We start from the raw sequence: 13,478 nt of genomic DNA on the forward strand, positions 1-13,478 counted from the left end.
AATTTTGATTTCATGAATGTTTTGAAAGGCATGTATATAGTTATAGTTAAATATTGAATCGAATACAGTTAGAATTACATTTAGGGATCAAACCAAAATGCCGCAAAGTAGATGATGATGATAATGACGATGAAAATGTAGATTATCACTGTAGAGGAATTAAAAAAATTTTGGAAGCATTATTTTTGCGCTTGTCTATCAAAAATCAGTTTTAATAATTTGGTTTCAATTTTTAATATTTCCAGATTTTAGGTAATTAAAAACGTTCCTTTGCAACAGATCAGATACTGTTTTTACTTTGCAAAGAAGATTATAATGATCAGGTAATATCATATAATATTCAAAATTTATTTCGCGATATTTTTCAAGATACTGAAAGAATGATGCTTCTTAAAAAAATAATTTTTAACTTTTGAAGCCCCGTATTTGTACAGTTGCACTCTTTTGTAATTTGGTAATCGATAGGTAAGTTAGGCTGACATCAATACACAGGAATGAAAACAAAAATTCAACAATAAACAAAAAATTCACATTTTAGTTTCTTTTGAAAGAGTCAAAATTCTAAAAGATTATTTCGAATATTAAACAAAAATGACAATACAAATTTAACTTAAAATAAATATTTAATAAATCAAACTTTAGTTTAATTTATGATAATTATAGAAAAAAATTTAGTTTCAAAATATTTTAAGTAATAACAAATTTTATGCCGTACTATACCACTTGCTCTAAGCAAACAATAAAATGGAATCAAAATATATTGACCAAATTTGATCTGTCTGAAACACGGAAAATTTGGTGTGAAAAGTAATTACTTAATTCTTAAAAGCATATAGCAAATAAGCAACTGTAATGCATTTTCTATTTGCGTTGAATTACAATTTATGATAGCAATGAGGAAACTGTAAATGAATGTTATTTTCTTCAAAACAAACACATAGTTAATTAACTCAAAAATTTTTTGCTCGCAAGGAAGCCTTTTATTTCATAATATTTGGGGTGACAAACAAATATTCGTATGCTTTTGTTAATGATTACGTGAATTAAAGCGTTATGTTTTGCTACTGGAAAGAATATCTTCTAAATTCTTAACAAAGATTTAAAGTAAATACAGCAAAGGGTAAAAATGTATTCTTAAATATGCAAAATTTCGAAGAATTCTTTGTCTTTCGTATTGAATTCCCATTTCGTAATGCCATTACTTACAGCGGAGCCTGCGTGTATATTTTGAACAGTTTATCATTTCTACACATTCTAAATAAAACAAATAAATTCGATTTCTTTTATTTGAATTAGTAGGTTTTCGAATATGCGAAACCGTTTCGATCTTCAGATTTTGTCCTTGCATGCAAATGCATTGGTAATGCTATCATTGTATTTAATACTGACGAATTGTAAGCAATTATTTACAGGAAAAAATTAAAACCACACACTAGAAATGTTTTAAAAATAACTACATCTCAGTTTTAAGACGATAATAAGTAGATAATTAAACACGATTTTATTTACGGTGAAATATTTTCGCAAATGGTAAAGAAATTTTCCAATTTCCATTACAATGAAAAATAATATGGATGAATATTAAATGATAATCAAACAAAAGGACCCGAACAAATATTATTTCCAATTATACTTATTTTAATGTTCAAGCTATCTGAACTTTTAATATTATCATTAAAAGAATTAATATTATCTGAACTTTTAATATTATTATTAAAATGATAATCTTTTAATATTATCATTAATATTAGTCACCTCTGGCTAGCTGAACTGTAATGAAATATATGTGACTTCTGCAATCTTAATTCAGCTACTCTTTAGATATTCAGCATTTAAAGCTTTCTCAGACAGAATGACAGAAAAAAAAATTAGCAAATTATACAAGGAAAGCACAATTAAATATCTTGATCGGAAGACAAATTCGAACTTCGTTTTATAATTGCGTATATTCTAGGGAATTAGTCTAAACAGTACATTTTACCCAAAGCCTAGTGCTGCTTTTAGATTTATGTTGCAGTTAGCTTATCAAACAAAAGGAAGGTAGATTATGACAAAAACCCTCTTTTACCAGTGCCAATGACAACAAATTTTTTTTTTGCCTTCCAATTCAATATCTGTTTATGACAGTAAACCTCTAACGTAATCAGTTTGTTTAATCAATTAAAGTAAAACACGTAAGAGTCATCTGCCCAATGAATTCTAAATTTTTAATTGACTAATTATTTACGGAAAAGTAATGGAAGATTATCTCTATAGAAAAGTGAATTTAAGCGAGAGCGCTTTCTTTTAGTGCTTTCCGACCGAAATTGGGCAGTGTTCTACAAATGAAAAAAATCATAGAAATAATTTTCAGTTAGCCTTCATTTTTGGAGAATCGACTTCAGGAAGCTGCAGCCAGTATTGTATGAATGAGCTGTGTTGCCTGTATAGCTTCGGAAAAGTGCTTGAAAGTGAACTAAAGCAAAATTTATTAATTCAATAGCAAAGTACGACGTAATTTGTAATAGTACTATGTAAAAAACGTCAATTACATTTAATAAAGCATAATTCTTCTTGAACATGAAATTTTAGTCCCTACAGGTAATTTAATTTCTTGTTTGTTGCGGATGCAAGTTGTGGAAACCTACAGAAAATAGAATGTTGTAAGAATCAGTTATATCCTCCTAATTAACCAACGGAAGCATAAATATGAGCTCTGAAGGAAAATAATAAATCAAGTAAGCTTATCCGCAAGGAAGATAACAAGAAACAAGACAAAATTAAGACAGCTTACCTAATTACTACTTTTTTCGCAAGAAATAAAAACAAATAACATACATAAAATTAGCAGGATTTTCTGAGGTTTCAAGAAAATTTCTTGTTTACGTTCAGCTAGCCAGAGGTGACTATTTTTCTTATTCAGAAAGAATAAGACAAAACTTGAAAAATAAAATTAAGGCAAAATTATATTTTTACTACATTTTCAATGTTAAAAGCAATATCATAGCATTGGCTATAGTTGATAGAAAATATAGTTCTGATCTATATTAAGCTGCTTCTCTCTCCCTCCGGATTTCTCTAAGAACGCAAAGTATATATGTGGATAAAATGTAGTCATTATCACGTGCTAGATAATATGAGAAAATCCTCTCGAAGAGATTATTACTTGTAAGCTGCTGATGATTAACACGCTTACAGATATAAAGAAATACAGAGAAAGTTAAGCATTGAATGTAACATATAAGAAAATATAAATACTGTATGTATTATACTTTTAAAAATCATGAGGTTTAGATAAACGATTAAATGATGTTTTAGAAAGAAAAGTAGTTTATCTAGAGTTTTCTTCATAAAAGGATTCATATAAGATTTATATTAAAATTTAAGGTACCAATTTGTTTTGAGAATTTGAAATCTTAACATGTCTTTTATAATTAGGCTTCAAATTCCATGATTATGCAAAATTTAAAATGAATGGAAATCACTCTAAGTATGATGTTCTTGGAAATTTATTATTATGAATTAAATGAACTAAATGCTCTCTATTTTTAGAGCTACTCTGAAATCAGTACTAACAGAATTGATCATAGTCGAATGTGAGATAAAATGGGAAACTGTGTTCTATGAATCCTGGCGATAATTTTTATCTTATTTAAAAATCTAGAGATTAAAAGCACTATACGTGGGAATTTGGTAATGGAAATGCTGTCAAAACTTTAGCAATAGGAAAATAGTTTATCGTTTCTTGTGGTATTCTAATACAGATAACAAAATATAAATCCACTGAAAAGAATATCTTCTAAGCAAATGTGGGTTAGCTTTTAGATTATAATTCGAGATATGAATCGAATATTCGAATATATTTGAATATAATCGAATGTATTCGAATCCTTCAAATGAAGAAAAAGATTTGCGATTCTACACTCTTTTTTTTTTTTTTTCGTCATTCGAATTTTATTCTATGAAACGTCTTTAATGTTAAAACGCAAAACATTCAAAATATAGTTTTATTGATGCAGGTAGAAGCTTTTGTAATACAGTTAAAAGTACCCAATTACATTACATTACTCTTAGTGGTATCAAGATTACAAGCGTCATCTCGTGGGAAGCCAAGCCCAGAGTGTCTTTCTCTCTCTCTCTCTCTTTTTTTTTTTTTTTTTTTTTTTTTTTTTGTAAATATACATTTATAAACTGTTGAAATAAAAACAAGTTTTGATGTTTTAAATTTTAGAAAGAATTAAGTATTACTTGGTTAAGGTTTATCTTCTGTTCACTCTTGAATAATCCTCTGCACCTGCTTTGATTAAAAAAATCTCTGAAACTGTGATTTATAATAAAGTTTGAAAGCTTTCAAATTTTATATTATGTCCAAAAGGGGCGTTTTTTTAACATTTCATGTGTTGCCTTTATTTATTAACTATCACGTTAACCGCAAAAACAATAAAATAACTCAAACATAAAATTCATCTCAACAGCAATATCACAAAATATTTAAAAAAGCTTATCTTTAGAATTTCCGATACATAGTCTCCTGCGCTGGAGATAAAAATGTTTTTTTCGTACAATGTTGCCATTGACCGCTTTGAAATCGTTAAGTTTGTTAATTAAACATTCGTTAAAGGTTTACAAAATATGAAACAGATTATAAAAAAAATATCCAAAGTTGGGCTTCCAGGTGCTCATATTCGAGTGGACGACTACGTTATTCAAAATGTTATGTCTCTAGATGCCGTTGGCTTTTCACAATGAGAGAAACATACGTATATTCATGCAGATTCTTCATTATTAAATTTCTTTAAGTATAATGCAGGGCTCTAATATTTGGTGGCAACTGTTTGAAAAATGAAATGACGTTTTATAGCGGACGATGCAAAATGCGAAAATGAAATTATAGCCCTTTTAGGCAAATTGCCGCTTTGAAAGGAAAAAATTAATTTTTTATATTACATTTAGAAAAAGATAAAAAAATTTAATTTTTTAGAAAAAGATAAAAAATAATTATGTTCTTCATTAACATTCTCAATTTCGTCTTTTCAATGAATGCAGCTTTTGTTTTGATTAAAAAAAACGTTCATATTAGTAAATAATTATTTCATATTAGTTTAATTTTTCAATTTATTATTATTATTACTTCGAAGATTCAAGAAAATTCAAAATTTCGAACTAATTATAGCATTTGGATTAACAATAGAATTAGCTTATTAGTTAATTAAAATGATAACAGTGTTGTTTAGAAGAAAAATTAAAATATAGCATAAATGAAAACTTTAATTCAGTTTCATAAGGGTTTTATCCCTGTCGCATAAATAATGATTGTCTAGCAGGTTTCTTTCTTTCTTTTTTTTTTTTTTTTTTTTTTTTTTTTGGTGTGTGTGTTTGTGTATATATAGTTAGTTTTTAGTAAAATGAATACCGTTTTAATGAATTGTATATTTTTCTCTTATATAAAAATTAACGCGATCCTTTTCTTTTAAAACAAATCCTGATTAAATTTCAGTGAAAACACAGAAATAAATAATAAATAAAGCTAGGAAATTGAAATACACTTGTTATTACTAATATATAGATATAGCTACTTTATACATTTGAATACTCAATTTGCGTACCTATACATAATTTTTTCCTTGAAATATACGCAAAGGAATTTTTAGAGATATACTCGAAAAATATTTATTAAAAACGTGTTTAAAATTAGCTCGGGAATACATATTTTTAATTATATTTTTCTGCACTTGCTTTGAAACCTTTTTCATTCCCGATTGTTAGATCAGTCAAACATTATTGCTATTACCCTGTTAAAGTCAAGTTAGTACATAATACATCGAAATCGCAAAATATATTTAGTTTGTTTTACAGTATTTATTAAAAGACTAAAGGAAATCTTTCAAAAATGAATTATAAGTCTTTAAGAGGACTTCGCTAGGTAAATAAATATAAATACCATAGATAATATTTCACAATACATTAGAATCCTATGAAACATTTATTACTCACATAAGCAAAGAGCCAATTATTTATGAAAAAACTTTAAAATCTTTCTGCAGTCCACATTAATGCTGCAGGGTCTGCATTAATGCTCGTAGTGGCGAACGATGCTAGTTGCAATATCGGTGGGCTCGGTTTCGAAACCTGGAGAAGGGCATGAGTACTTATAAGTGTGAGGTGTCTGTACGGCATGAAAACATTCAAACTGCTAGAAAGCCAAAAGTCCTCTCAAGTGATTTGGTGGTAAGGAAGATGAGTGGGCCGTCCTCGGATCAGTCCCCAGGGATATTCTGCATTAAAATTAGGGCGGAGCTAAACTACTTAACTTGACCTGCACAATGAATGTGAAATTTTGGTGTCTCCTCACTTTTGCCTGTACTTGTTCCACTAGAAAAGTAAAGTAAAAAAACGCATAGCGTTTTCTGTAGAATAAGAATTCATTGATCGCTGTGTACATCTTCGCAGTTTTAAGGCCTCTAACTTCGTTATGGAAATATGTGATTAAAATACTGTTTTTAAACTAAATTTATATATTAGCGCGTTTTGAAATTTGGCATTGTTTTAAGCAGCAATAACGCCAAATGTCGCTTGCGGATCTAAAATTAATAACTGTGATTAAAAAAAATATAATATAAAGAAATTATTTGAAAGAATGAAAGATGCACATTTTTCTCCTCTCGTGAATAATGAAAGGAAAAAGAAAGGAGGTTACCATAAATTAAAAATTTCGTAAAGTAAACTATTTTCGGCGCAAACTCAAAAAAAGGGCTCCAAGATTAATTTTTGAATGACTCGGTAAGTTTCTCACCACATTTTACAAAATTTAATATTTAGGCATAATTTGAGATATATAATCGAAATTTGGCAAAAATCGGTAGTTATTTCACAAAAAGTCCGACTTTGTGTCAAAATACCTACATTAAAACAATGCTATAAATAAATTTAAAATATATTTTAAGTCGTGGTTTTGAGATATGAAAAACACAAGTTAAATTTCCTCAATCGGTCCAGTAAAACGGGAAATGTAGAGTGCAGCGTATACATCTTCTCAGTTTTTAGGCCTTTAACTTCTCCTAGCAGTGTGATTTATTATGAGGTTATCTGCCCTGAGGGTGCTATTGCTAGCAACTTTCTAATATAAATTGTCTTCGTGTTTGCGATGCACTCAAGTAAAAGTCTAAACACTTGTCTGTGGGTATTATGTCTCCCTTGGTAGGCTGCAGAATTTTGAGAACTTAATGCTATTTAGTGGTTTACGACTATGTGGGTAAAGAAATTCTTCGTATTGTATCTGACCTTTCTTTGAGTTAATTTTAGTAAACGAAATTCATCTTATAATGTTTTAGCCTTTTAATTCAGAAAAAATATTAGGTTTAAAAATCGAAGAATTTTAATCTGTGTTAAAGATAAATATATTTAATATATTGAAATTACGCAATAAAACAATCTTAGTTTGAGGTAAATTTTGAGTAAAATACATTAGATTTTGAGAGTGGATAAACATCTTAAGAACAAGACGTTTGCTTGCTTAAAAACTTTTGCAAATATTTTTTGCATCTGATATAGGATATCATCAAAGGCCGTCTTACATTTGATAGAGGTAAACATCTCTTTTTAAATCTGGTATAGAGAGGGATATAAAAAAGTTTTACATCTGTGACTGCTCTCGTATTCAATTGAAATTTATTCAGAATATGTGTCGAACGGAAGCTGTTATTACGCCTACATTTAAATGCGCCGTAGAGTAAAATCAGCATATTAAAACACTCAGGTACGTAGAAATGCCATTAAAAAGGAAAATGAAACATACATTAAATTAAAAATTAGGTTATTTGAATATGGCACACAAGAGCTATTTGCTTAAAGAGTGGGATAACTTTGTGGAGGAAATTCCAAGGGAATCTGGTTCTTATTTACATTACGCATGGGGAAAATCAGGAAAATCAGCCGTGAAGCCAATCGATTAGCATGGGTTTGAGCCCGGCTCAGTCTACCAATATGCAGAAATTTTAAACACTCGGCTATTGGTAGAGAAATTAATTTAAGGACATGTAAGAATAGTTAAAAAATGCTTGGAACGTAACATTAAATTTTTATTTATATAATGTAATTTTTATGACTCGCTAATCAAAAAACTATGTTTTAAAAATTAAATCAGTTTATAGATACATAGTTTATCTTTCAATTATGCGGAACTGAACTACGCAAACGGAACCTACAGAATATCTTAATTTACATAACGGATAAAATTTGGAGAAGTAAAAATTGTTCCCAAATTTTAATCTGTGCGGAATCTTAGCATCTTTTAGTTTACGTGTATATTAAACATCAGTTGTATATTGAGCGTAGGTTTCTACAGTATGCAACGCGTACCATGAAAACGCGTTCAAAAATTACAATGCTTAACCAACATTTATCCGATGAAAAAGAACTGGTATACATCGATGTACATAAACTGCATCAGATTAGATTTTTAAAATTGGAATTTAAGCTTTTCCGTAAATAAAAATTTGAGATCCAGAGTTCTATATACACCTTTTACTTACTTAAAACATGGATTTTGAAATTTAACCAAAATAAACTTGCATATGTATTTAATAATATTCGTATATCATTCCCAAATCGTAATAATAATTATTTCAAGAAAAATTCAGATGGTATGAATTTGCGTTCTAATTAAAGTTTTTGGGGATAAATAATTAGGTAATTTCATGATAAGAACCTTTTCACGTGTTTTCCTAAGAATGCTTGTAAATATTTAATAAATTTTTATCAAACCCTGTTTTGTTAGAAGGCAATATTTTTTACTTACTCTTCACTTGAACATACTTCTTAGGGTTTTCAAATGCGATATGGTTATGGCGCAAAGTAAAGAAAAGAGATTAGATACATGGCCCATCAGATAAAAAGGATGATAATAGCGCCAAGTGTTTTCCACATCTGCATCCAAAACATCTGCATCAAGTGAACATTACCACAACCACAATTTGTAAATTGTGCCAGGAAATGGATGCCTCACATCTGAGTTGTTGCCCTACACATAATGCTGTATCATTTTAGGAGATACATTGGTAGACAAGACACAAAATAGATTTATGGAAATACTGTGAATTTTTTTAGTTTTGCTGTTCCCTTTCATCTTTGATTGTTCTGTCAACAGTTGTTTTTATAATCTGCCATTAGAAATAAGAAACAAAAGTTTGAAACCGTTGTTAAATAAGTTAAGTCTGAATTATCACAGAATTAAGCTGTTGGTTTACTTTGTGAACAACCCTTTTCATTTTGATTTTATGCAGGAAAGATTAGTAAATAAATGACTACAGACGTTTTCGCAGATTGTTTATTCATTTGACAAAGCATTTAGCTTCTCAATCTGGTCATACAATTCTAAAAAATTGTAAAAACACACATGTAAAAACACAACAGAAACTCAAGGAATCTGAAAGTGCAGCAACATTCGTTCATTTTTTAAAGTAGAGTCATGGTATATACGAATAGCCATTTAATTGATATTTAATGTTGCAATATGTTTGAAAAATTTATACATTCTAGTTAAATAAGCTGCAATATGCTGTATACATGCATTCTGTACGTGCTTATAAAAGGGAATAAGTAACATTCTAGTCCGCAGAGACAGACACAAGAATTTTCAACTTATATCTTAGTTAAATATTATAGAATAAAATGTAAGTTTAACTTGGGATAAAGTTCGAATCAAATGGATCAAAGAAATTGAATTTCGTTATGGAACCAATTGCTATGTATTTGGTAACAAAGCTTAATGCCAGATTTTGTTCGATTTTGTTCTTGACTTCGAAGAAATGCAATGTCTCCATACATAATTCTTTCTCAGTTAAAGCGAAAGATACAAAAGCTTGTTCCTTTAACCCTTTCAATTTTTAACTTTTCGATGAACGAAATTAAATGAAAAAATAAAATATTACTCATATTCATTCTATTCGCTAGGTAAGAATAGGTGTAAAATCAATACCATTCTAAATTTCATTGACTGGTCTGTTTTATTTGTATTAGAATAAATGTAAAAACGCTTTCGTACTGACTACGTACTGAAGATTGACTTCGATACGGTACTAAATACTGTTGCTGAAACTGGCTGGGAAATGCGTTTTACCATAACATTTTCAATAGTTATCATAAAAGTTTCTGAGTTGAAGGTCTTATAATAAATGTAAATACGAAGAATGTGAGTAGTAATGACCGAGTAACAGTATTTAATGTATCGAGTAACAATCCATGACCGAGTAACAGTATTTAATTTATTAAGCAACGTCCACACCTGAAGCTAAAATATTCATGCTAAGTACGTTCATATGGTGTATTTAGTACTGTATTAAAGTCAATCTAAAAGGAAAGCGTTTTTACATTTATTCTAATAAAAATAAAACAAACCAGTCAAAGAAATGTAGAATGCTGTTGATTTTACGCCTACTCTTACCTAGCGAATAGGGGGACCACCAGCGGCCGAGCGGTAAAGACGCTGAACACTGGTAGTTCTGTCCGAGGTTCGAATCTCGCGAACGGGCTGGCTGCATGGGTGTTTTCGTGGCCTTCCCCCTGTGTAACGCGTATACGAGCCAGTTTCCCTTAGAAAGTCCTCCACGAAGGCATCCCTCCCCTTAGGCAGATAGCCCTAGTGTGCTTTGCCATAATTAAATACACTACTACCTAGCGAATAGGATGAATATGAGTAATATATTATTTTTTCATTTAATTTTATTCATCGAAAAGTTTTAAAGCTGAAAGGGTTAAATTTGTGTAACGTGATTATTGAGTAAAATTTGGGTATACGTTTTTTCCTCCCTAAACGAAAAGTTTCAATAATATTGTTTGGAAGACAAAGTAAATACACATAATTTTTCGAAGTTCATAACATCACAAACGCTTAGTTTTTCAAAGAACAGCAATTACTTTTCATTTGTTTTTGTGGTCACATTTATATCATTATGAGATGTATGGATTTATTAAATATTTAGAGACCTAAAAATGCTCCTCTCAAATCTGTACTAGTGTATTCCCAATATTTGTTTAATAAATAACAGGTTTCTCAGAGCAAAATATTTTGCATATTTGATACAATTTTTAAATAAAATTTTCTGCTTTCTTTGCTGAAACATTTCCTCATTTTCGTTTTGTTTGCCAACATCAATTTCTAAGGAATTCTTATTAAATGACACAGGGTTTTACAATATGTATCAGATTATTTCCCAGATACAAAGCTTATTTACGTTTGTGATTAAGAAAGTGTACTTCCTAGTAATTTAAGAAAACCATTTCTACGAGTAAGTCTTCCATATTGCAGTTAACTTTAGACATCACTACTGAGGTTTCTCGGGTGTTTCATTATCTCTATGGTTTCTTACTAACTTACACTAATCATATATCAGAGGTGAAATAACTAGAACAGATTTATGAAGCAGGAAAAGATTTAAGGATGAAACACAGAACTCAGTCTGGGTACCATCACGTCCCAGATGTCTTTTAAATGGAAGAGATTTATTAGAGTAGATAACTGTGACAGGTATGGTAATTTAACAGAATTCGAAATTTATCCTTACATGCTTGCGGGTTAACAAAGGCGTAACTATTATTATAACACTTTGTTTGCTTTCTAAACTTTATTTTCGAGATCTAAGTTTTTTCATCGATAATTCGATGAAATATTCTACAGACATTAACAGTCGTGATTCAGCGGTGACATGTTTCTACCTATTTGTGTAGTATTCATTGATTTCTATAAGGTGTATAAACCGGGAGAAACATTTTAAATGAGAATTCAATCAATATGTAATTAACTGGAATGACATTTGGGAAAGATTTATGTTATTTTCTAATTTACATTAAATATTGTACCATTTGATACGAAAGAGAATGTATGTACGTAAATGTATGTTTTTAACAAATATTGTGTTGGATGGGTTAGTTTACTGTGATTCTGGAAACTAAAATAGCATAAAGAACATTGCAAAGGGACGCCTGAGATCTGCTTTTAATGTAAAGCACTTCGGTTTATTAAGAAAACTGTGGAAAATACAATATAGCAAAAATTTTAACTTATAGATATTTGGTAACAGCAATAGAAATAAGACAAACCTTTTACAAAATTTTAAATATAATTTTACATAATAAAATTAAGTTTATTTTTCAGAAATATTAAATAGAATAATAATACCAGTTTTTCTTAATCTGCCATATAATTTTTTTATAATAACTTACTTCTTTCTACTTCTAATTCAGTAATTTAATACCTATAGAATTACATTTATTTTTAAGTTTTTAAACTTAATTTAATGATCTGCTATTAATTTAATGTTGCAAATATTGTATATCATCATAATAAAAATATCATAGTAGTAACCCATAAAGTAATCTTATTCCTTCCCCCAAAATATTTTAACCATAATTATATTTTAATTTTTTTGTTATTTTCATAATAATAAAATAGAAAATTTAAAGAGAAGCATCAGCTTTCCTCGAACATTTATCTTTTAGTGATAAACAAATAAATGTAACATAATAATTTTATTCTTATATTACCTACGCAAATAAATATTGAACTTTCTTAAATTTTATTTACTAATGCTAATTGTCTTTTATAATGGTTTCATATTTTTAAATGAAGTCCACGAAATCCAAAAGAAATCCAAACGAATATTCAACAGTTCATTGAACAATCAAACTAAATTACTCGCTAAAACAGTAAAACAGAAATTACTTATACAACTACTATAAATTTAATTGTAGAGTGAGGTACTAATTCTATAAATTCTCACAGAATTTCCACAGATGTGTTTTTAAGTAACCAAATAGAAACAGTTATGGAAGATTTTGGAACTGGCAATTCACTGAAGACAGAAATGGTTGCATAAAATGGAGAATATTAAATCTATAAAGGAGAGCATCATGAGTTACTCTTGTGATTGAAGGCTGATTACGATGTGGTAGAAGACTTTATAACAAAGTTTTTAATCATTGCCTCTGAACTGCGCTCTATAATAGAAAGACAATAAGAGTAAATTACCTCCATCTCTAAACTATTACAACATTTTACAGAATAAGTGTATAATAATTAAAGTACAACTTTAAACTGCAGAGATATTGCCAGTTATCAATGAAGATAAAAATTTTATAATTAACAATGAAGAAATCCCAAATAAAACCTTAACACTTGAATTACAAAAACATTTGTCAGGTTTAAAATACATATAAACATTTTGGTTAACCCTGAAGAAGTTTAGGGTACAGACTTCAGAATTTCACAGTTCAAGGTACACACATTTAGCAGAAAGAATACAATTTATTGGCACAGATGCGAATGCTATACATAACATTGAAGAAGTATTGGGTTTAACCATAGCAACTACTGAAAAAGAGAGTTTGTTAGTTATTAATGTAGACAAGAATGTTGAAGTTAACAGCAAAGAGATTCCTTTCAAAGAGGAAGTGAGGAGGTAGAGTAGGAAGATAAAAAAAAAAAAAAGAAAAAAGAAAAAAAA

General features: G+C 29.0%; 1 long non-coding RNA gene across 1 annotated transcript in view; it reads right to left on the reverse strand.

Annotated features, from left to right (window-relative positions):
* LOC118189778 (uncharacterized) overlaps nt 1-13,478 on the reverse strand; it is a 675,101-nt gene that overhangs the window by 274,816 nt on the left and 386,807 nt on the right. The window lies entirely within an intron of this gene.

This window comes from Stegodyphus dumicola, chromosome 10, assembly GCF_044657685.1.
Source record: "Stegodyphus dumicola isolate Sdum_Otavi_A_Nest chromosome 10, ASM4465768v1".
In the NCBI taxonomy this organism is placed as follows: domain Eukaryota; kingdom Metazoa; phylum Arthropoda; class Arachnida; order Araneae; family Eresidae; genus Stegodyphus; species Stegodyphus dumicola.